Here is a 23,945-nt window from a genome sequence, read left to right on the forward strand (position 1 = left end):
TGTAACCCATCTCCTCCTCACTGAACTAGTCCCCAGGTTTGTCCTACTTTCCTCCTTAGAATCAGACAATGGCCCCAAATTTGTCTCAACCCTCACCCAACACATAGACTCCACCCTCTACATCACCTGGAAATTTCACATTCCTTACCATCCTCAATCCTCAGTGAAAGTGGAAAGAACTAACTAAACTCTCAAAGAAATCCTGACTAAACTAACCCTAGGGTAAAACTCCTACCTCTGGCTCTCCTCCACCTTCATGCTCTTCCTCGAAAACCAACAAACATCAGTGCCATCTGAAGTGGCAGATCTTTCATTCCCCACTGAATCCTTCCAACCACCCATCCTTGTCCAAGATTTCCTTTCTTTTCTCAGGATAGAGCTATGAAAAAAATAACCTGACACCAGTCTCCCTGCACCAGTCTCAAACACACCCCTTCCAGCTCTTAATGCGGGAGACCTAGTCTATATCTTTTCTGGCCCCCACCCCTCCTTACACCCTAAATGGCAAGGCCCTGATAAAGTCATTCTTCTCACTCCCACTGCTGCCAAACTTCAAAACTTCATTCGTTGGTTTCATCTTTCTTTCCTCAAAAAGGTACCCTCTGTTCTCCCTTTCACCATCTTAGGACCCGCCAAACTTAAGATCTCATTCTTTCTGCCCATCCCTGAAGAGCCAACAGATGATACCATTAATATAGTATCACCTTTCCCAGAGTTGTCAGATGTCACTGGACCTCCATCAATGTCATCTATTCCTGGAAAATCTGCTGAGGGATGTACGGTTAACACCACAACCTGTCTGCAACCTTGACCAGCTGCTGAATACCATTGATATTCCTTGGTTTCACGGGACCTTTACATCCTTTCAGCCCCACCAAATTGGATTCTTCATTGTTGTCATCTACTTTCTCCTTAAGGGGAATGCTCTGCCCTCCCTTCCTTGCCTCTCATCTTCTTCCTCATATTTATCATTCTTCTTACTCTTAGATTAATCTCCACAACCCCTTCTGATTGGAATTGCTTTGTAAAACTATTTCTTGTGCTTTTTATCTGGACTTACAGAGCAGGTTTACTGGTCATAAAATGTCAACCCTTCTACCCATCTTGCTTCTCCTCTTACCAATACTCACTGGACAGTCCTCTCCCCAAATCCTTCTTTCTTCAACCAACAGAAATTAGTCTGGGAAGTCTCCCTATACCTCTCAGACTCTCATATCCCTCTTAAGATATCTACCTGCCTACCACATGGGCCATGGACCCTGTCCTTCCAATGATGTGGGGCCTCATCCCTGAGGTTACTCCCATTTCCACCTCTTGTTGCAAAGGCACTAGGTCCCCCTGCTCACCCCCACTGTAATGCTTACACAAATAGTCTCATGTACGACCAGACTACTGGGAAAAACACAATTGACTACACAACCACCTATGACCACATCACCCGCTCTACCAGTGACAGTGGAGGGTCCCTCTTAGTCATTCCTCAAATAGTGGAGAAATTGAAAAGGAGTCCTCCTATCAAGACAAGGAGTTCAAAAATTAAGAAGACCCCCAAAACCAGGAGGCACACTCGGGGGATTGGTTTGGGAAATCACTGTCAGTCCCCTCAACTGGGGAACTCACAACCTTGGGATGGGGTGGTGATTCAACTGTGTGGGATGCTATGGTCCTAACATCTCCCAGAGAACCTTCATATTTATCATCAAGACAGCTAACATTTCTTCACCTGTAAGCAAGACAAAATTTCTACACCCCTGGGCTCCTGCCCAACAGCCTGGCCCTAATGCTTATCAACATCCTGAACATCCTGATTCCCCATCAATAGAAATGATAGGTTTAGCTAACACTAGCCATGAACTCCTCAAACAGGCTGACCCAGAATTAGGAAGTGACTTCTGGATCTGCATTAGGGCAGGATAAATTTCTTACATAGGAATAGGATTCTCCAGCCTCAGATTCCCTAATAACACCCACACAAAACAGGACACTTGTGTATATGGGGCCCTCTGTTCCAGTCATTGGTGAACCACAAGGCATCACCTCATACCCTAATCCCAATTGTACACATACATTCAGTTCCATGGCCCCAGAGGATATATATATATATTTCACTTGTCCCGATAGGATCCACACCTGTTATCCAGGGGTCCATTGTGATATGATTTTCCTATCCCCAGATCTAGACATCCTCCTGGGCCATGAAATCAAACAATATCAGACACCCACACTCAGGAACAAAAGAAAACACATTTTACATCCAGTACTACTGGGAATGGCTATTGTCAGGGCCACAGCCAAAGGGGCCACAGCTGTAGGCCTCCAACAAATCCAACATACTCAACTGACATAGTAAATCAAAAAGGACCTCTCCCTCACCCAACAGAGCATAGACACCCTCCAAAACCAACTTGACTGTCTAGTCAAAATGGTATTACAGAACAGGAGAGAACTTGATTTCATGCCAGCAGAGAAAGGGGAAATTTGTGTTTTTCTCAATGAGGAATGTTGTTTCTACACCAACCAACCAGAAATAGGGAGAATGCCAGACAACTTTTAGACAGTATAAAAACTAAATATGGCTTCAATAAACAATCCCAATGGAAGGAAACCTTGATCTCCTGGAGCCCATGGTTAGCTCCTTCCATAGGACATGTCATCATGATCCTGTTAATTGTTTCCTCGCATCCCTGTGCTTTCAGGTGCCTTTCCAATTTTCTCTGGGAAATCCATGCTTTCACCTTACAAAGGGCATCATGATTCTTGATGTCCAGCCAATACCAGCCCCTCAAAGACTTTGGCCTCCACTCCTCATTGATCCTCACCTATCTTTCTCCCTAGAAGACTATGACCTTTCTCAGCAGGAAGTCACCTCCCATTACCTTCGCTCCTTTCACTTTTGATCCAATTTCTTAAATCTCTTCAGAGTCTGAATATGAAGGACTCTCCTCTAGCTGAGAAAAGAAAAATGGGGTCTCCTTGAATTTATGATCCATGAACAAACATTGACTTAAGCCATCTCTAAATCACAGAGAAACAATCAATCTATATCCTGTCCCACAAACAACTCCTAACCACATCGAAACTGCATTGAAACTTCTGGGGCATTATACCTCAGGAGAGGTTTTTTTGTTTTGTTTTGTTTTTTTAAACTCCATTTTGAAAATGGAGGATAACTCTTCCCCCTGTGGACTCATAAATGATGACATCTGTCTGCCACTACTCATGCAATAAAGAGTGTTAAATGTCTTGCTCCTGGGATTAGAAAGGGTGCCACTCAATAAATACATTGATGTGAATTGGGACTATAGCAGCAAATGGGCATATTAAAATTGTATTAGGAAAAGTGTCCCAAGAACTTACCAGACACAGCAGACCAACAAATTGGTGTAACTTCTTTACCTAGGCCCCAGAAATAAGTGAAAACCTAGTACTACAATAGCAATGGCCCCATCAACCTGCAATACGACCACCCAATGTGTTCCAGGAGCTTCAGCTTAGCTCTGTCCCCACTGTTGACACTGCCTACTCAAATACTGTCTGCCTCTACACCTGTTCATCCATATGGGTGGGCTGTCCTGCCATTCATCTGTCCGTTCAGGGCAGATGCCCTTTGCTTGCATCCTATAATTAATCTCTGACCCTGCAGCCAGCAACCAGCAGTTTCTCCTCCAAACGGTTGTCTTATCAATAGGGAGATTTTTGCATTTCTATCATTTTTCTCAGCTCTAGCCTCTCAGGCCTCTTTGAAACTCTGCCTTTTTAACCCTTTTATAGTCATATAGAAAGATACATTTACTATGTAATGTGTAATGCAATTTGAGAGTTAAGATTTGTCATTCTGATTGGAATGAAAGAATACATGTTTGCCTCAGTCAAGGCCATCACAGAAAGTGGGATATCTGGGAAATTACTTCCATTGAAACTGCCATATGTTGTGAATTTATTGTTATTTCATTAATTCTGACACTGTGGAAAGACAAGCATGGTCGTCTGTGTTTCTGATATAGCACGGTTAAGACATTGTTCAAAGTGAAAAAAAAAAATCATGTGACTAGAAGATACCAGGAAGACCCCCAGAAATATCATAGTTCAAGTATTTTATTTGCAGGCCTCATTCTGTCATCACTCTCTCATCCTAGTGATTTCCTCTCTGTTTTCTGGGAAGTTTTTTCAGGCCTAACCCTATTTGCAGCTAGACTAGCAAGTAAAGCTGAGTCACCAATTACTTTGCTCTTTTGCACTCCAGTTTCCCTGGGTGGAAATGGAAAAAAGAAAAACCTGAGAGCTTTTTCTGACAAGTCCTAACAAGTCCAGCAGTTAAGAGATTGTTTCAGGTATAATCCTACACAGGAGCTAGGAGTCGGAGAAAGAAGAGTGGGGGTGGATTCTATGATGTCTGGAGTCTTTTTCTGATGGTGTGACTCGGTCATCTGAGGACATTTGCTGTTGCTGTCAATTAAGGTCGACACCAAAAAGCAAGCAGACTCTGTGAGCTAGAATAAAACTAGATTACTTTTGGAGCTGAAGAGAGAAGAAACCATCATTTTCACTCCTACCAGAGCCTTCTCCTCCTGTTCTTGTTCAGTGTTGTGCTGTTTAGAAAAAAAAAAAAAAAAAAGTCCAGAGACAACTCTATAGGAAAGATGCCCAATCTTTCTAAGCCAGGGATCTTTTCCAGTATAGCCAGATTTGAAATGGTGCTCCAGGTCCACAGCCCTGGGCTAGAATGTAGTTGACTGACCAGTAGAGATTCTCTCCACAGTGTCAGAAAGCTGTTCTTCCTGCCTTTTGCTTTCCACTATATAGCATAGATCTTTCTACTGGTGCTGTGGTGAGAGACCATGTGACTTTATCTTCCTTCAATATGGTATTAATTTTAACCAGGAAAAAACAAGAACGTGGTTAATGGAAATCAGGCACTTAAGATAGTAAGAGGGACAGAGTTTTGCCTTAGGGAAAAACATAAGGGTTTAATTTTCCTAGAATTCTCAACCTGATTCTGAGGTCAGCAGCAACTAGTATGAGGGCAGTACAAATACATAAGGTAAAGCCCTTAACCCAGGTCCCAGAGTAAGAAGAACCCACGAGTTCAACAGCACAGTGGTTTTTAACAGTCCACATGATGGAAGGCTTTTAGCAATGAGGTTGTCATCTATTTAGTAGCCAGACTGAGCAAGCCTAGTATGGAAGGAAACCTCAAAAGGGAAAAGGTAATACTAGGGTAGGAGAGATCTCAAAGACCAATTTATAAAAATGATGACATTTCTGGTTTGTTTAAATTAATTCCATGATTATGACAGGGGAAGAATAGCTGTTTACAAGGATAGATGAATATGTGAGACACTAGGAAGGCCTCTATGCAAACATCAGACTCTTTGGGACTAGACAGTTGACCGTTAGTGTTAAACACTTGGAGTTCCCTGTGCTGCCCCTAAAAAAGTATAGTCAGTTCCTGATACCACAAACATTAAAGTATAAAAAGAGGCCTAACAGAGGGAAGGTTGGCCCTTCGGACTGTAAAATACTTGCTTCAAGTGAACCAACAACTTACAGAGTAAGAAGTAATCTTACAGATCTTTTAATTCATCTTGAAACTTATCTATAGTAAACAATTCCAAATTAACAGCAATTGGAAATGGCAGCAAGAGTTTGAGTTGGGAATGAAAGAGGCTATAAGCTATATAAGAAGGTTGAACCAGAAAGACTTTTATTATTGCCAGGGGCTTGGTCCATGACCTTGAAGGACAGAGGTAAAATGGCATTGAGAAAGATGAAGGGGCCCAAGAAGAGCTAGATGAGCACACATTAGAGTTATGTTAGGGCTGGACAGATGGCTTAGTCAGTAAGGTGCTTGCCTGAGAACCCTAAAAACCCAGAATTGATTCCCTAGAAACCAAACAAGCCAGATGCACATGGTGTTGCATGTGTCTGGAGTTTATTTGCAGTGGCTAGAGGCCCTGGTGTGCCAATTGTCTCTCATGTGCCCATTCTCTCTCTCATCAATAAGCAAATATAATTTTTTAAAAAAGAGTTATGTCAAAATCTAATATTTACAACAAATTCACAATGAATTATAAGGGTACAAATAACTCTTTTGAATGATCATACATCCATGTGGTTTTACTGGTTTAGATCCCTCCAGTTAATAGAAATAGAATGTTTCTGTTAAAGTAAACACTCAGTAGGCCAGGCCTTGTGCACCTAGCTACTTGGGAGACTGAAGTATGAGGACTACAAGTTCAAGATCTACCTGGACTATAGAGCAATGATCAACATAGTGAGATCCTGCCTCAAAATCAAAACCAAAGAGTACTATGAATGTAGCTCAGTGGTAGAGCACTTGCCTAGCATGTGAGAGGCCCTAAGATCAATCCTCAGAAACACATACAGAGAGACACACAGAGAGAGAGAGAGAGAGAGCAAATACCTAATAGAAAGCAAACCTACCTGTAACCCAATCAAATAAAGATATAGATTGTAACAATAACAAATGTCTACTTTTTTCTGTATGTACGATAGAAAATATAAGTTGCATACTTTGGAGGTGTGTTTTGCACCCTCTTTGAATGTTATTAGACTTCTCAGGCAGCTTAATAAAAATTACTGTAGCAAGGTTCTCTCCTATTAAGTTCCCCTGTTATCTGAAGTCTTGTCCATATGTATGTGAGTGTTACAGTGTTATTTGGGGGATATTAAGATGGGAAAATGAAATATTCAGAATTTGGTTATCAATTTCAGGAGTTTGTTTTTTTTGGAAGAGTAATACACACACATCAAAAATAATTTTAACATGGTCTAAAAGATATATGGAGTTCCTTGTGTTACCTTCGAGAGACAAGATATCTTATAAGCATATATCTAGCTGATTATTAATCTTTGGGAAGGCTTATCCTCACGTTTGCATCAGAGCAACATGTTATTTTCCCAGCATGGTCAAAACCACATTGACAAAATAACCTCCAAAGATTCATCCAGGCACTAGTATATTTTGTATCTGTATGACCAACCACCATAGTAGAGAGAAAGGAAAGTAGGAATAAATTTAGGGATCAATAACAAGCCTCAAAAGTGTATAATCTCGATTTTGTATTCCATATAGAGAAAAATATTTGCCACAGTTCATATATTTTCATTTTTTGTGCATGATGCTAGGAAAATATGAACTTCACAGATGCAAAATACATGCTCTACCACTGAACACTCTGTATTATAATTGGGATATTAGCAACTGCCATGGTTTGGATATGGGTTGAAGGTGCTTCAAGGCTTTATATGTTGAAATTTTAATCCCCATTGCAAAGTATTAAGAAGATGGAAAATTAATCTGACTGTGGCATTTAGAGACCAAGCCTTTGGGTGGTGATCAAGTTTAAGTAAAATAATTAAGGTGGAACCTCCCTGATTGAGTTCTGATAGGTTAATCAGATAGGGAATCAGATACATAGTCACACACATGCTCCCTGTGTCATGCCGTATGGTGTCCTGTACCACCTTACAACCCTACTAGTAAGACCCCTTGACCTTGAACCTCTAGAACTTTGAGTCAAAATATACCTCATTACTTCATAGTCTCCTGCCTCAGATATTTCATTATAGTGATAAAAAATTGACTAATATAGTTATTTACACCACACAATATTATTGTGAGTGTTGAAAGAATTAACATGCATAAAAGTGTTTAAAACAGAATTTTGCATATACTGAGTGCTATACAATAGTGTCAGCTACTATTGTTACCTCCATAATTGTTGTTTGTTGTAGTTTCTGATGTTGTTACTATGAAACAGAACAGGTTAGAGCTTGCTGAAAATATGCCATACTTTGGATTTTTCATACAACTACCTCCAAAGATATGAAGAGTTTTCTGTCACTACTTTTCCTCTGCGATAACTTTTCCACCAAGATCTCAAGTATAGAAATTTGTGACACAAATTTACTTCAAGAGTTCTCCTGGACCCAATGAAAACTTTGTCTGTGCCTGATATTCCTTTGCTTACATCATTGAGACAAACTGTTTCACATGTCATTACTCACTACTGTTCTTTTAGGAAAGTAAATACATGGACAGACCAGCAGCTCACCACACTCTCTGGGAATTAGCCTAGAACACATTGTTCCCATATCCATGTGTCATTCAGTTTCTCCTCATTTCTCCATTTCTCAGTGCTTCTGAGGAGCTGCATGATACTGGCTAGCCTCAGCCAATTTGTTGTCTTATCCTGCTGGATCAGCCTCTAAGCAGCTGAAGCTACTGGAACAGTCACAAATACCCTACATTAGCATTCTCCTACCAACAAGTCTCATCACTGACATCTGCTTGATTTCTGTTTGCTCCAGAATATCAGTTGAACCTTAGGCTTCTGATGCAAGCCTTCATGTGATTATAGAGGAACTATAGATTCCATGGGAAATAACCACAGAGCATCATTTCTTGGATTAAACTACAATGACTGTTTTCTACACATCATTTATTCACATCCACAGCCATATTAAGGATCTTTTCATCACTTGAAATCACTCCACCGCTGTTATCTTGTATATGTACATCACAGTCTGTGGCTACTTTTGTTCAACTAAGGACTTCTACTTCATTGCCTTCATTTCTCCTATTCTTAGATTTCTTGATTTTCCCCAATATATCAGACTCCTCCAGCATAAGTATCTTCTCTAATTGCTCTGGAACCTGCAATCCATTATTTCAAGCACTATCTTTTCCATACTCTTAACTTGCTCTATTTTGACCAGGGGCCATCTGAAAACCTATGATCTCCTGATTCAGGAGATTTCTAGCACCATGAATTCCTTGGAAATTCAGGCCAGTTTCCATTCTCATCCCTTCTCTGGCCTCTGAGATTTCCTTCCATTGATCACTGATCTAACTTAGGATCCTTCACCCTTCACTCTCTAAGGGGAATACGCCCAAGCACTCAACATTCAGGGAAGTCTCTCAACTTTGAACCTCTGCTGTTCTCTCTTCTCCTTTTCTTCCTAAGGTTTATGAATGAACAGTCATGTTCACTGTTTGTACTTCCTTTTCTCACACAGGCTGCAATCAGCTTGCTTCCTGGACAGGTCCTCTCTTACCTGTTGGTTCCTCTGTTATAATTTGCAATCTTAACCACCATTTGACCTAAGCACTTCAAAAAGTTTTCCTGCCTTACCTATGTGGTCCCAGAGCCTAGCACAGTGCTTGATTGATAGGAGGTGCTCAATAAACGAATTATGTCACAAACACTTACTGAGCACCTACTAGGAACCAAGCACTATATCGGCTCTGTTAGAATCCACAACATTTGGAACCTAATCCATCATAAGTCCACATGCAACTTCCACTGGTTCTCATAGAACCTATCTCCCCTCCATATGCATATTCAATTAAGCACCCCACCACCACACACTCTGGGCTGTGTTTGACAACAGGTAGTGCACACCCTTAATCCTAGCACTTAGGAGGCAGAGTTAGGAGGATCACTGTGAGTTTAGGGCCGGCCTGGGATTACAGAGTGAGTTGCAGGTCAGCCTGCACTAGAGTAAGACCCTACCTCAAAAATAAAATTGTTGAATGAGCTTGATAAATCTCAACAGACCTGAAAGGAATAACTGAGGAGTTGCTGATAGAAATGGCATCAGGTCTGTTCTGGGACCTAGTGAATTACATTGGCTTTTCAGGCTTCAGAACCACTTATGAATAGTTTTTGAGCAACAAAGGCACTCACAACTCTATCACAACACAGCTTTTTCTCCATAGTTTTAATAAAATTGTTTATAGCCATTCCATTTCCTTTCTTTTAACTTCTCTTGTCTACCTACAAACCAATGCAAGACTTTCCTTTTCTTCTATTCATAGTATGAGGAAATATTTTTAGGTATAAAGAAAAATCAACACTAGAAGCCATCTTGACACTAATAACCCTTTTACTACTGCTGTTTTCTAGCAGTGGCCTACCATTGATAACTCTGTTTCATTCTGCCCAACAGATCCTATGCCAAGTGCTCAGAGAGGATAGATACCTGCGTTATGATGGCCAGGGAAAAACTTAGTTAACAAGAAAGAACATAGAATCAATGGGACATTTTGCCATAAAGTGTAGCAGATTGAAAGGTTTTGAAAGGATATGAGGGTTTTCTAGTTTCTTTTTGATCTGTTGCATGATTTTGTTTTTTAAAACAGGTAACACATAAGACAAGATCAATACAAAAAATAAGTGTTCTTCCTGCTCCTACCAGGTCCTCCTGTCTGAATACAACCACTCTTCAATGCTTCCTGCGTGTCCTTCCAGAAAGTGTAGCCACTATAGACTTTGCCATGTATGGAGTCTGTTCACTCTAATGGAAGAAAACAGGAAGTACCAAAAGGACAGAAAACTGGCAGGTGCATAGGAGGCATGGAAGTGTCAGAGAATTAGGAATATATTCTCCCCTCTTTCCTTTTCTCTGCAGTCCCTGTCTCTCTTGTCTTTCCATCCTGCCAGGTGGCCCAAGTGCAAAACTTCTGAGCACTTCCTATTGGTAATGTGTTCTTCAGTTTACATAGCAATGTCATAGTCCTTAGTTCACCTAACTTTACTACAATTTTGTGAATGAATTTTATCCATAGTTCTCTTTACATTAGAGTCAGGTCAATTAACAATCCTGGTAGCTATTTCCAAGCTTATTTTATTTTATTATTTTTATTTATTTGGTTTGTCAAGGTAGGGTCTCACTCTAGCTCAGGCCGACCTGGAATTCACTGTGTAGGCCTTGAACTCATGGCGATCCTCCTACCTCTGCCTCCTGAGTGCTGGGATTAAAGGCATGTGCCACCATGCCTGACTATTTCCAATTTTAATTCCACCTATAAAACAACCTTTTACCACCTCCAGTACCCCACCATCCTTAAAGCTCTCATTGCTTCACATGGGCAACATTGGAATAATTGCCTCCTTTGTGAGGTTAAGTACATTAGCGTATTAGGAAAATTAAATGTTAGTACTGTTATAAGTAGCATGTACTCAATAAATATTTGGTTTTCACTTGTTCTCTTCCCAGTATCTCCCCGTTACCCCATCGCCCTTAATCCATTCTCCACATTACATACCTGACTCATCAGAATGCTGTCGAATTTGAGAAATATTGTTGTATACCTATTCTCCATTGAAGTCAAGTTCAGAGCATGGCAACTTACCTGAACCCTGAAGAAATTTCTAGAAAATTGTAAGCATATTCATCCATCTAAAAGGAAAATCACTTTCTGTATCTTTAATGACATTGCCTTATACTCTAGGGTATCATCATTGTCATTTAGAAGCTAAAAGGGTTAAGACCTGTCCTAAATTTTATAGCAAAACCCTCATATATCTTTTATCACTCAGTTCCAATAGCATCTTCTTCTGGAAGCCTTCTAAGAACCACTCCAGTTTATTTATCTCTTTTCAGAAAAATTTGAGTGAATCTTTCCTCCCTTTGAATTGCCAGAGGTGGCTCTGTTATTCATGGTCTAGTTGAGTCCATAAGACCCCATTCTGTATTCTGACTCATTACCCCCCCTCTAAAACTTGTACTACTGAAGGAGGCTAAAGTGGATGGCTACCAAGAAACAGGTTAGGGAGTCTCCTTAACTCCTAGGGCCTGATTAAAATTTGAAGACACACACAGTAAAATGTGTTTTAATTCTCAATCTTACTTATTTTCAAGTTAATCTGATTTTGTGAAATTATTTTCAGCATAAGTTAATTTTTCTACCTAACATGTCATCTGCCTTACTTCAGTCAAAAATGTTTTCCATGTCATCAACTGGACTTTGAAAGTATTTTGATGGTCTATAAGTCTTTCATCCTGCTTCTATCCATAATATGTTTGTTCCCTGATTCCTATGCTCATTTTTGCAAAGAACATTATATGATGGTGCATAAATCTTTTTATGAATATCTATTCCCTCAGAAGGCATATTTACAAGATGAATTTTTCATGGAACTCCAATGGCACAATTGGTTAGCATGCAGTACTTTTACGAATTTTTTCAGTCATGAAATATTAACATTTTAGAATTGTTCATACAGACTTACCAAACTACCTCCTAAAATGTTGTACTGATTTAATCCACTGGCACTACACAGGAAATGGCTATATCACAGCACTTTGATCAGAAGAGTATTAAAATCTTTCTCTATGTGTGTGGCCACAGTCATGTGGTGTGTATGTGTGTATATACATGTTCATATGTGTGTGGTCACATGTGTGCAAGTGTGCATTGTGTGGGTACATGTAGAGGCTAGAAGCTGATGTCAGGTGTCTTCCTCAATCACTCTCCACTTTATTGAGATGAGGATCTCTCCCTAGAACTCAGAGCTTAAGGATTTAGCTGTTTCACTAGCCAGTTTACTGAGGATCCCCTATCTCTGTCTCCTCTGGCCTAGGATTACAGGTGCATGCCATCATATTCTACAGTTTTACATTGGTACTGGGGATTCAAACTCTGCTCTTTATGCTTGTACAACAAGCACTTTATTTACTTAGCCATTCTGCATTATACTAATATAATATTAATTCTATAGATAATATTGAACTGTCATTGTTACTTCTTTTTGAACTTTATCACTGGTAAAATGATTTTTCAACAATGCTGATATGTATGATTTGTTTCCTTATCCATCCATTTCATTATATGTTTCCATTGCTAGCTTTGTGATTGAAATATCAGCTTTTCATATAAATTCACATATATTATATGTATTCTTCAGCATGTTAGATGATAGTCATGATTATATATAACTCAGTCGTGTGATTCATAACAAGTATATTTTATAAAATCTTGGAAAACACTGAATTATTGAATGTTAAACCATTGTTCCTGGAAAAACATGGGTGTAAGTTCTGAGTAGCCTCTCTCCACACATTTTCCTCAACCAGTTAGTACATAATCTTGTCTATGTGTTCCTATTTCAAGATATATATATATTTCCATTAACAATGACATCACAGACAACTGCACAGTAGTGCGTGCCTGAAGACCATCCACACATATAGTTTTTCTGTAAGCACATTCCAGTCTTGAGCTTTAGAAGCACTAAATAATACTACTCATGAGGAGATATTTTCAACCACAAAATCAGCAAATAGAATTGCAGTGGTCACATATTTATAGCATAAAAGCTAAAACAAAAAGTCAGAGTTGGGCTTCAGCTAGAAATATGCACAGTTGCAAATATGCAAATGTTTCACCACCTCACATACCTGCAACTGACTTCCAAACTCTGGAAGCACTGATTTTGGGTTTATCAAGTTGGCAAATTTTCAAACATGTAAGCTACATTAGGATATACTGTGTTTATCATATTATTGTCCAGGCTTCCAGACTAAATTTATTTTAATTTTAATCATGTTTTTATAATGATAGAGGGTTTTTAACTTTTACTTATACAAGCATACAACCATTTTCCTTTGTGATGTAATTAAGATATACCATTAAGACATACTCACACACAGTTCCTTTTCATTTTAGTATCTTGCAAAAATATCTTTAACACACATGAAATTTATTCTGATGGATGGCATGAAAGCATTTGGAGCAGGGGTAACAAGAACAAACCATTAATGATATCTTATTGCTTGAGCACTGAACTGTTCCAGCTTCCAATGCAGGTGCTTTATAAACACAGGTGGTCCAGTTTCAGAGTGCACAAGCAATTTCCAGAAAGTAGAAAAGCAAGTAGAATAATATCTTACCTTTTCCTTTTGATCCAGGTGCTGGATATCAGGCAATGAGATGGAGCTGGTCATAGCCAGCTGCCACCTCATGGCTGAATTCAGCAGGGCAGCACAGCGGTGTGGAGCTGGAGGCTAATCACTGTCAGGGACAGAGATGAGTAAAGTGCAGCTCTCTCCAGGCCATAGAATGGTATTTCTCAGAGCATGGTACAGGCCAGCCTGCATCAGAATCCCCTGAAGTGCTTCTCAGAACAAAAACTTGGGCCTCAATGCAGACCTATTGAATCAGAATATGGGGAAAATGAGTGTCCAGAAACTGCATTGTTGACTTCATTGTGGCAAAATTTGCATATAAAATAAAATTTACCATCATTTATGAAGTGCAGCCATCCATCTCCATAATTCTTTCAGCTTTCCAGACTGAACTTTAAAACAGGGCTTCCTAGCCCATCTCCCTTCCCTTCTCCATAATCACTATATTACTCTATCTCTATAAATTTGGTTACTATAGGCAGCTCACATAGTCATGTAATATTGGTTCTTTTATGTAGACTAGATGTTTTTAAATGAAGCCAGTGATGGGTGTAAAGCATCTCTATGCCCCACCACTATTTTACAGAATGTAACAGGAGGCTCATGAGATTAAAGTAACCTACTATAAAGAAGTTCCTTGACATTTTTCAGTCTCATGCTCTCACAAGAGAATTGCAAAGGCCATATCATGTGTGACAAGGTGAAAGACTGGATGAGGACATTATGACAATACAGCTTTCTTATGAAATAATACACATCACAACTCACATACATTTTTGCTTTGGAAAATGTAATTATTTTCCATTCAAAGATGTTTTATTTATATTTATTTATTTGAGAGAGAAAGAGAGAGAGAGAAAGAGAATGGGCACACCCGGGCCTCCAGCTGCTGCAAATGAACTCCAGATGCATGCACCACCTTGTACATCTGGCTTATATGGGTCCTGGGGAATAGAATCTGGGTCCTTTGGCTTTGCAGGCAAATGTCTTAACTGCTACCATCTCCCCAGCCCTAAAAAATGTTTTAAATGAACATGGTTTAGGTTTATTGTTACTGTTTCTGAATTAGCAAATTTGTACATTCCATTTTAGGTTCTCATGTGCTAAATATCAATAGATATAGCCTACATAAATAAAACCTTTTGAAGATTCCTGCAAAAATTAAGAGTGCAAAAACAAGCTGGGTGTGGTAGCGCCCATCTCATCCTGTTTGATCCTCTGTGAGGTTCCAGATACTCTGAAGGTGAAGGCAGGTGGATTGCAAGTTTCACATCAGCCTGGGCTATATAGTAAGATCAAGGTCAGACAAGGTTACTTAGTGAGTTCCTATCTCAAATAAAAATAAAGAAAGAGCTAGGGATGCATCTTTATGGCATCACTTTCATAGAATTCACACTTCCTTGGTTCAATTCTCACACTGAAAAAAGAAGGGTGCATGAAAACATTCTAAAACCAAATTAAAGCAAAAAAATGGAGATGTACACCTGTAATTCCAGCATTCAAGAGACTGAGGCAGGAAGATAAGTTAGAGAACAGCCTAGGTAATATAGCAAGTTCAAGGCCAGTCCAGGTTACATAATGTTACATAACAAGGTCCTGTCTCAAAAAATGTAAAATGATTATATTATTCTCTGGTATATAGGCTTCATAGATTGCTCCATAATCTGCATTTTTATGTTTTTATTTATTTATTTGAGAGAGACAGACAGAAGGAGGCAGACACACACAGAAAGAGAGAGAGAGAGAGAATGGGCACTCCCGGACTTTCGGTCACTAAAAACAAACTTCAGATGCATGAATCCCTTTGTGTATCCGGCTTTATGTGGGAACTAGCAAATTGAACCTAGGCCATCAGGTTTTGCAAGCAAGTGCATTGAATTGCTGTGTAACCTCTCTAGCCCCCAGAATCTGCATTGTTAAGAAGTTTCTCAGGAGATGCTCATGAACATTATATTTTGATAGGTACTGTAATGTGTAATCAATTCACTATTTCAAAATGGTTGAAGGAAATAATGTGGCTTATTAGCAGTACCTGCTAAGAGACTTAAGGAGTTTAGTCATAATATATACATATATGTGTGATTCAGTAGTGAGTCATAGAAACCAAAAGTGAATTAATAAAATCTTAGAATACATCCATAAAAGTATAATATTCATAATGAAGGAGGCAGTGGTCTTCCTCTTAACTTCAACCCATATCAGGAGTACTGTATTTAGCTGTAGAGCACCTACGTCAAGAGTGACAAAATGAAAATGTGGTACATCTTCCAAAAAGATAAAGTAGCTGATTGGCTGGAATCCAAGAATAATGCAGAATTATCAATATGCTAAATATAGAAGTTAACAACTAGGGATAACAAACCTGGAAATTTTAATAAGGTATATGATATACCTATCAATTTCAAATACATGGACAGCTGCATGTGAAAGAGATCCCTCTGCATAGGCAGCACCACCCATGCCTTTCTAGATGCCATCAAAGCTGTCAATCTAGAGGAGGTTATTCTGGGGATCTTTAGCCCACCTTGCATCTCTCCACACCAACTGCACCACCAACTCCACAGGGCTAGAATCAAACTGTTACTCCCATTTTCAAAAGTGAACAATCTGGGGTTGGTGATGGGAAGATGGTTCAGTGGGAAAAGTGTCTTCTGCACAAGCAAGAGACCCTGACCTTGATCCCCAGCACCCACATCAAATGCATGGTAGTGCATGCCTGCAATGCCAGCATCTGGGAGGCAGAGGCAGGGAATTCCAAGGGCTCTCAAGCCAAATCAATGAGCTCTACATTCAATGAGTTCTACATTCACTGAGAGACCCTATCTTAAAAGAAAAGGTGGAAACTAAAAGAGGAAGAAACCTAACATGGACCTCTGGCCTCCACATGCACATATATACATGCACCCTCATGCATACACACACTCATGTACAACACACACACACATACACACACACGCACACAAGGGGCTCAAAAAAGAGATTTTGGCTGAGCATGGTGTCACATGCCTTTAATGTCAGTGCTCAAGAGGCTGAGGTAGGAGAATCTCCTTGAGTCTGAGACCATTCTGGCCTAAAGAAAGTTCCAGGTCAGCCTAGGCTAGAGTAAGACCCTGCTTCAAAAAGAAGAAGGAGAAGGAGGAAGAAGAAAAAAAAAAGAGAGAAGAAAAGAGAAGAGAAGAGAAGAGAAGAGAAGAGAAGAGAAGAGAAGAGAAGAGAAGAAGAAGAGAAGAAGAAGAGGAAGAAAAGTGGGACTTTTCTTGAGCTCCAATAAGGGAATTCAAGTCAACCTGACTGACTCTAAAGTGGGTTTGTTTCCATTTTCATTATACTGGCTTCTATAACCAAAGGAAAAAGAAGCCACAATATTATGACTCTCAGAGAGGAATTGGTCCTTTCTCAGAAACAAATCTGCTCAATTCCTACATTTTATAGATTACATTAAAAAGTTAGTTCCTGGCATCATCAGGAGTTATTAAGCAGAAAAATCTGGAGACACTCCTACATCTCTGTTTAAGAGGAAGGCCCCCACATCCTCATACAAATGTGCCCAAACAGAGTCTATGGAGGACAGTGCTCCATGGAAGGTACAGACATTATGAATAAGTGTTCATGCCATTTTGCCTGTGTAATAGCCCAGCTGCTTCCAGCCCCCGCCTCCAGGACCTGCTGGGCTAGAGGCTGATCATATATCTTCATGATACTCTCATCGACTCCAGGCACCCGGCCCAACATGACGCACTTGTGCAGTTCTGACTCGCCTCTGACAATACCAGCATGCTATTCAGCTGGAGAAGTGATCAGGTAAAACTAAAACTCCAGTGGCACATTATCCCCCCTCCCCAGAGTCATGCACGGGATGCGTGACCTTGGACAAGTCACAGAACCACTCGGAGCCTCAGTTGTTTCATCTGTAAGAAAAATTAATAATATATAACTTACCTGATGGCTGTAAAAATAAAAATTTAGAAGTAAAATGTGTGAAATTCACTAGACATATATACTAGGTACTTTATCCTTGGCTATGCCACCCCAAATGACCCAGGCTTGCTTTTGGGCCTACTGGTTATTAATCAAGGTCTCCCAGCACCTCTCCTTTCTGATCACCACCCCATCTATCCACCAGACAAAGGACACTCAAAGAATTACAAGTTTCTGCTTCCATACTTCCTATTACTAGGCTCTTATTCCCTGCTGGCTCAGCCATTTCTTCTTCTGTCAGCTACATAGTAACTTCCACCCAGTAATTCTAATTCTGTCTCTTTAGGGTCAAATGATACATATAAAATCTGTCTTCTCATGACAAGTCTAAAGATAGAAGAAGAAAACAACTATCCCCCACTTTACCCTCCAGACTGCTTTCTTTAACCTCTATTTCATCAGTACTGGAGGTGGACTTCTACAAAGTCAGGATAGAGTAGAAAACACTTTCTGAATGCTAGACTCTATTCTTTTATTACTGCAACCTAAGTGTGCATTAACTGTCTTGGGTGCCATTTTAAACATGTACTTATCCAGTGGAGTTGCAATTTTTTAGTGAGAGAGAGAGAGAGAGAATTGATACTCCAGGGCCTCTAGCCACTGCAATCAAACTCCAGATGCATGTACCACTTTGTATACATGTGTGACCTTGTATGCATGCATCACCTTGTGCATCTGGCTTATGTGGGTTCTGGGGAGTTAAGGCTTTGCAGGCAAGTTCCTTAACTCCAGCCCTAGAGTTGCATTTTTAAAGTTTTTCTTGTTTTGTGAATTTAGTACAAAATGTCTCATTTATTCTTATCAACTTAATTTTGTTTTTTTGGATGATTTTGTAGTATAGTAAACTCTTCATAGATTCCTTGTTCTGTAATCTAGCATATTACTTCTCCTCACATTCCATTTATCTCTTTCTACTTCATGAGCATACTATTTTTACTTTCACCCAAGAGATAATCTAAGATGCTAAAACCAAGCTGGGGCCAGGCACAGAGCCCCATAGCCTACTACTGAGGACCTCTCTTTCTGATAGTGAAGCTCAACCAGTTTCCTCCTTCAACGTACCTGAATGACCTTAAAACTGCCCATTTATATCATCACAGTAGCTTATAAAGCATTAAAGGTACCCAAAGAGCAGCAGGCCTCCGAGGTAGGAAATTAAAATGGAGGAAAGATCCATGTGCCTATGTGATTCTAATAATCCTCCAAAGAATGTGCGCTCATCCTTCACATGTCATAAGCATTCCTATTCTGGGGAAAGTGCAGTTAGTAACTGTACTAACTGGGCAGTTCTGGGGAGTAAATGACCAATGCACACAAAGGACACAGTGCTTGACAACAGTAAACACTCAATGAATGTGATGCTGTAGAACAAAATCCATTCAGAATCTAAAGGAACAATGTTCCAGCTCGTATTTCCTCCATCTTGTTCACAGAACATCATCAAAATATAAACCTTTGTAGAACTTTTCTCTGCCCATGGATACAATGGGGTCATCCCCTAGTTGCTCCTAATTGTCAAATAGAAGCTATCAAAAGAAGAGACATTTCCCAACTCCCAACTCTGACTACAGGACACAATTCCCCAAAGGGAATATTAGGGACAAAACTCTACTGAATATTTCTTCAATCTAAGGCTCTACTGCTCTATCTGCTTCCTGTCCCCCTCATCCATGATTGCCACACTGTTAAAAGACCACATCACTGTCCTTTACCTGATTCTAGTGTTTCCAGGCTAAGTAGAAGGAGCGAGGTAAGGTAAGCCAGGCCTGTCTTGCAATTAAATCTCTCCCCAAATATTGCTGAAGTATAAATTATGATGACCACACTGTCCCACCTACATTTATGGCACAATCTCCAAACTTCCAACACCCACCCCCCACATCATGGTTCCCTGTGGTTTTTGATGCCGCATACCACATCTCAGGACTTCTGGTAGCCACAGGTCCAGGGTGAAGTAGGGTAACATGTGATCTGGAATCAGAGAGGTCTGTGAGTCTGCAGTACTTGAAGACATTTTATACTGTGACTTTTGTAAGGCTACTTGAGTGCTAGTTAACATATTATTAGAGAAAGAAATTCTCATATATATACTTTATGATATAAAAACATTTCAGTTAATAATTTTCTATTTGATCCTAAAATAGTTCAACAACTTCATTTGTGGGAAAGCATTGTCCAAAAGAAATTGACTTTATCAAGCTAAATAACATATTACCCCCATGCAAACACATATATACAAAAATATTCCCTATCACACAATCTGGTTTAATCAAATAAAAATATTGAATGGCAGATGCTTTGCTCTAAAAGGCCCTCAACTTTAAGGTTATTATATTTAAGGGCAGATAGTATTAACTTTGTTTTACAAATAAGGAAAATAACTCTTTGGTTGGATATTTTGTTCAAGGTTTTTAACAAATAACAGAGCCAATACTCACAGCCTAGGTTATCTGACTAAACCTTTTGTATTTTTTCTATCTCAACATTCAAAAAGCCATTCAATTGCACTAAATAAAATGGCCGCCATCCTCCTTTTTGAGAAGTAGACAGTGGCTAACTGAAGCCATCTTCCTAAAAGATGGCTTTCAATTCACAGGATCTTAACAAGTTTTCTTAAAACAAGAAGTAGCGTCTCTCCATTCTGGGAAAGCTTTCTTTCTTACCTTAGAGGTGACCATGCACAGAGCTGCATCCACCTCCTGAGCAGATGTGCAAACATGTTGCACCAAACAGCTCCAACCCCACCCTCAATCCTGCAGCAGCGTGTCACTCGTCATCAAAGCATCCGGCCTGCCCACTGTTCCACTGCAGAGATTTTACACACATTAGAAATACTGCAGTATATCAAAATATCATTTTCCACCATACTTTTCTGTCATTTATACTGAAATCCCCACAAAACACAGAAACATAAGCACCTGGAAGAAATTCAGATGATAATGTCCCATGTCTACATCAGGCCACAAGCCACAAAGATCACAAATCCACAGATAAGAAATTTCATAATGTTCTGAACTTTCTACCTTCTCCAACACATAGTTCTTTTAAAAATGCAAGATAAACCCCCAAACTCAATTCTAATTAATTGATTTGCTCACATTATGTCTTACCTACAGTAACTAGTACTTGTCTTCAAAATTAGTCATTCCCTCCTTTCAATTCAAATACCACCCCTAAATAACTAAACAGTATCGTGTCCATCACTTTTACAGGGGCGAGAAGGGAATCATTCATGGTTTGGGACTATAAATTTCAGCTTGAGGTAAGCCCAGACACAAAGAATGGACCTAGGCTTGGGCCTGCAGATCCAGGAATCCATCTGTGGAACCACATGCTGCCCAGTCTCCACTCCAGACAGATGAGCATACTGGATGATGTCAGCATCCATATTGCCTCCCAGATACACCAACACAGAGCCCCAAACCCTGATTGTCTCCTTAAAATGACTTCCATCTCACAAAATAAGAAGAAAAAAACACTTAAGGTACAAATAACCTCCGACCCTTTCCTTCAGCCAGCCCCAGTTCTTTTATTTCCCTGGCTCCTTATTTAAACTATTCTGTGTTATGGTTCTCAGCTTAGGTTCAACTTCTGTAATTACCTGGCTCCTGGCTTTGGCTTGAATCAGCATAGTCTTCAGCCATCTTCCTGGGTTTACTGACCTCAGGCTCCAGCTCCACAGAATTAGCTTAAACTGGTTAAAATGAATTGCAACAGGTCAGGAATTATTTTTCCTTGTCAGAAAAGATTTGGAATGATCAAGAGCAATTTCTGATCATTTTCAGTTCATTTGATCCAGTTTATATTGCTAATTCAGGAGCAAGCCACTGAGGGGATCAGGATGAATCAGGAATGAGATGAAGCTGCTTCAAATCTGCTCAGAAGACCAGTGGGGGACAAAAAGGACCTGATGCTAAGGACCATACCATCAGTGGTCGTGATGCCAGAGGGGGGATGAGAAAGGTCCTAATAGTCTGTGCGGTAGGATCAAACCACTGTGGACCCCGGGGGAGGGGCTAGAAAGAACTGATGCTCAATGACGCGGGATCTAATCACTGGTGTGAGACAGCACGGGGAAGATGCTGATGCTCACCATGCAGGATCAAACCACTATCATATGCAGGGGGATACTTTGCTGCAAGATGCCATCAAACCACTCTGGGTTAAAAGATGGAGGAGAAGAGGGAAGAGTAAGACATAAAGGGTGAAATAGTCAGTGAGACAAGATCAGACCACTGTGGAGGATTGGCAGAAAGGATGCTATTCTGAGAAGCAGGACCAAACCACTGGGGGAGGGAGGGGAGCAAAGGGAGTTGAAATCTCTTGAAACAAATTTTAAATCTCTCATAGTGAAGTAAAAGAGAATCCAGTATTCTCTAAGACAGAATCAAACCCTGTTTTATAATTAATAAAAGGTTTTACATGAATTATCTGCTTTGCTCTTTACTCTGTCCTGATGGTTGGGTCAGACCATCTTTCCACAAAGGCTTCTGCAGGAATTCTGAGCTGTCCCTGATGGTTGCTAGGCAACAGTGCAGCAGCTGTCCATGAACCTTGCCCTTTTGACATTAACCCCTTGGTTTCTGGAAGGGAAATAAGATGTACACATGAAAAGTAGGGGAGTAAAGTAAGAGAGTATCATCAAATGCTATGTACAAATAGACTTGCAAAACTAAAAAGCAGACAGCAAGTAATTGAGAAATGATGGCTATATGGAAGAAAGAACATTTTGATAAAAGGACAGTCCTATAGACTTACAAAACATTGAGACCAATCTCCTCTCAGACCGTTGAGTTTTCCCATGACATCCCTCAGTAGTGGCATTTAAATACCTTTGATAGAAAAGTAGTGATTCTAACTTCCTGGGAAACCAATCCTATTTTCCTATAACTCTGGTAATTCTTTTTAATTTGAGCCAACGACACTCCACCATAGTTCCCCCCAAAGTAATTTGAGTTCTGTCTTCTAGAGCAGGGATTGGCAAACTAAGGGCACACAGGCCATGTACAACCATGGCTTGTTTCTCTGCATAACTCAAGCTGAGAATGGTGTTAATTTTTTTCTTTATTAGTAATGGACATACTCAGTGTGTAAACAGCACATGTTGGTACCATCCTTACCCTCATCCCTGCCCCCCTCTCTGAAGGGATCCTCCTCGTTGGGAATGCCAGTTATCCCCATGGGGATTGTGGGTCTTGCATTGTGGGGGTAGTCATCAGCTATGGGGAAGAGGCAATATCTCTGTGTGTAATTTCCCAACTTGTGGCTCTAACAATCTTTCCACCCCCTCTTATGCAATTTCCCTGAGCCATGTTGGGTTCCTTTTAGGTCTACTTCAGTGATGAGATCTTGGCAGCCTCTGTGTCTCTGGATATCTGGTTTGGTGGGAGTTGAGTGTTCTCTGTGTCTATCTTCTTCACTCTTGCACTGATACCAGGTTCATCAAGAAAGCAGCACTCTTGCTCATTCCCCTAATTTCTCTATGATTTCAGCTGGAGCCCTGGTGAGATTCCATGGGCTGATTCTCTCCTCAGGTTCTGTGTCCATCTGAAAAGGAGAATCAGATTCTCCAATGGAGAGTGAAGTCAGCACTGGATAAGTGGGATAGCCATTATTAGTTTAGAAAAAATTTAATAGCTGTAGGCCCCCTTGTAGCCCAAGAATGGTGGAAGTTTGATATTGGAGAGTGAGCTCGCTATTTGGATATGTTTCTGACTTGTTTCCCAGTTCCAGCTATGGGTTCTATTCCATTGAGTGGATCTGCTAGCCAATCCAAGAGCAGTTGGTAACCCATCATGGCTATGTGCCACTATTGCACTTGGGTGAGTATCACATCAGGTTGTTTGTTGCTGAGTAGCTTAGACCTTGAGTTGCTTGGACAGATGTTGGCCATTTTTCCCCAGTAGCTCATGTAGCAACTTCTGGCACATTTTAAATGGTTAAAAAAGGAAAAGACTATTTTGAAGTAGATGAAAAATTATATGAAAATCTCATTTCAGTCCATGGATAGTTTTGTTAGAACACAGCCATAGTCATTCATTTACATATACCTATGTGCTTGCTTTTCTGTCACAATAACAAGATTGATTCGCTGCCTACATGACAGAGTAGTTCTCAAAGCCTAAAGCATTTACTGTTTGGCTCTTTAGAGATTGTTTGCTGAATGCTGACCCAAGCAAAAAGAATCTGTTTGCAACAGTACTCCATTTAAAAGTAAGAACATAGTGAGGGCTGGAGATATGGCTTAGCAG

The 23,945-nt window shown here is 40.1% G+C and overlaps 1 long non-coding RNA gene across 3 annotated transcripts in view; it reads right to left on the reverse strand.

Annotated features, from left to right (window-relative positions):
- The window catches only part of LOC123456603, a 67,610-nt gene extending 45,891 nt beyond the window's left edge, over positions 1-21,719 (reverse strand). For 2 of the 3 annotated variants that reach the window (XR_006634585.1, XR_006634584.1), the window contains exons 1-4: positions 21,296-21,719; positions 20,358-20,499; positions 19,609-19,665; positions 13,702-13,960 (exon numbers count right to left, since the gene is read on the reverse strand). This is a non-coding gene — a long non-coding RNA (uncharacterized LOC123456603). Of the gene's footprint in view, positions 1-13,701; positions 13,961-19,567; positions 19,666-20,357; positions 20,500-21,295 lie in introns of all 3 variants that reach the window. The other variant, XR_006634586.1, reaches the window with a different exon arrangement.
- Between the last annotated feature and the right edge of the window lie 2,226 nt (positions 21,720-23,945).

This window comes from Jaculus jaculus, chromosome X, assembly GCF_020740685.1.
Source record: "Jaculus jaculus isolate mJacJac1 chromosome X, mJacJac1.mat.Y.cur, whole genome shotgun sequence".
Lineage (NCBI taxonomy): Eukaryota > Metazoa > Chordata > Mammalia > Rodentia > Dipodidae > Jaculus > Jaculus jaculus.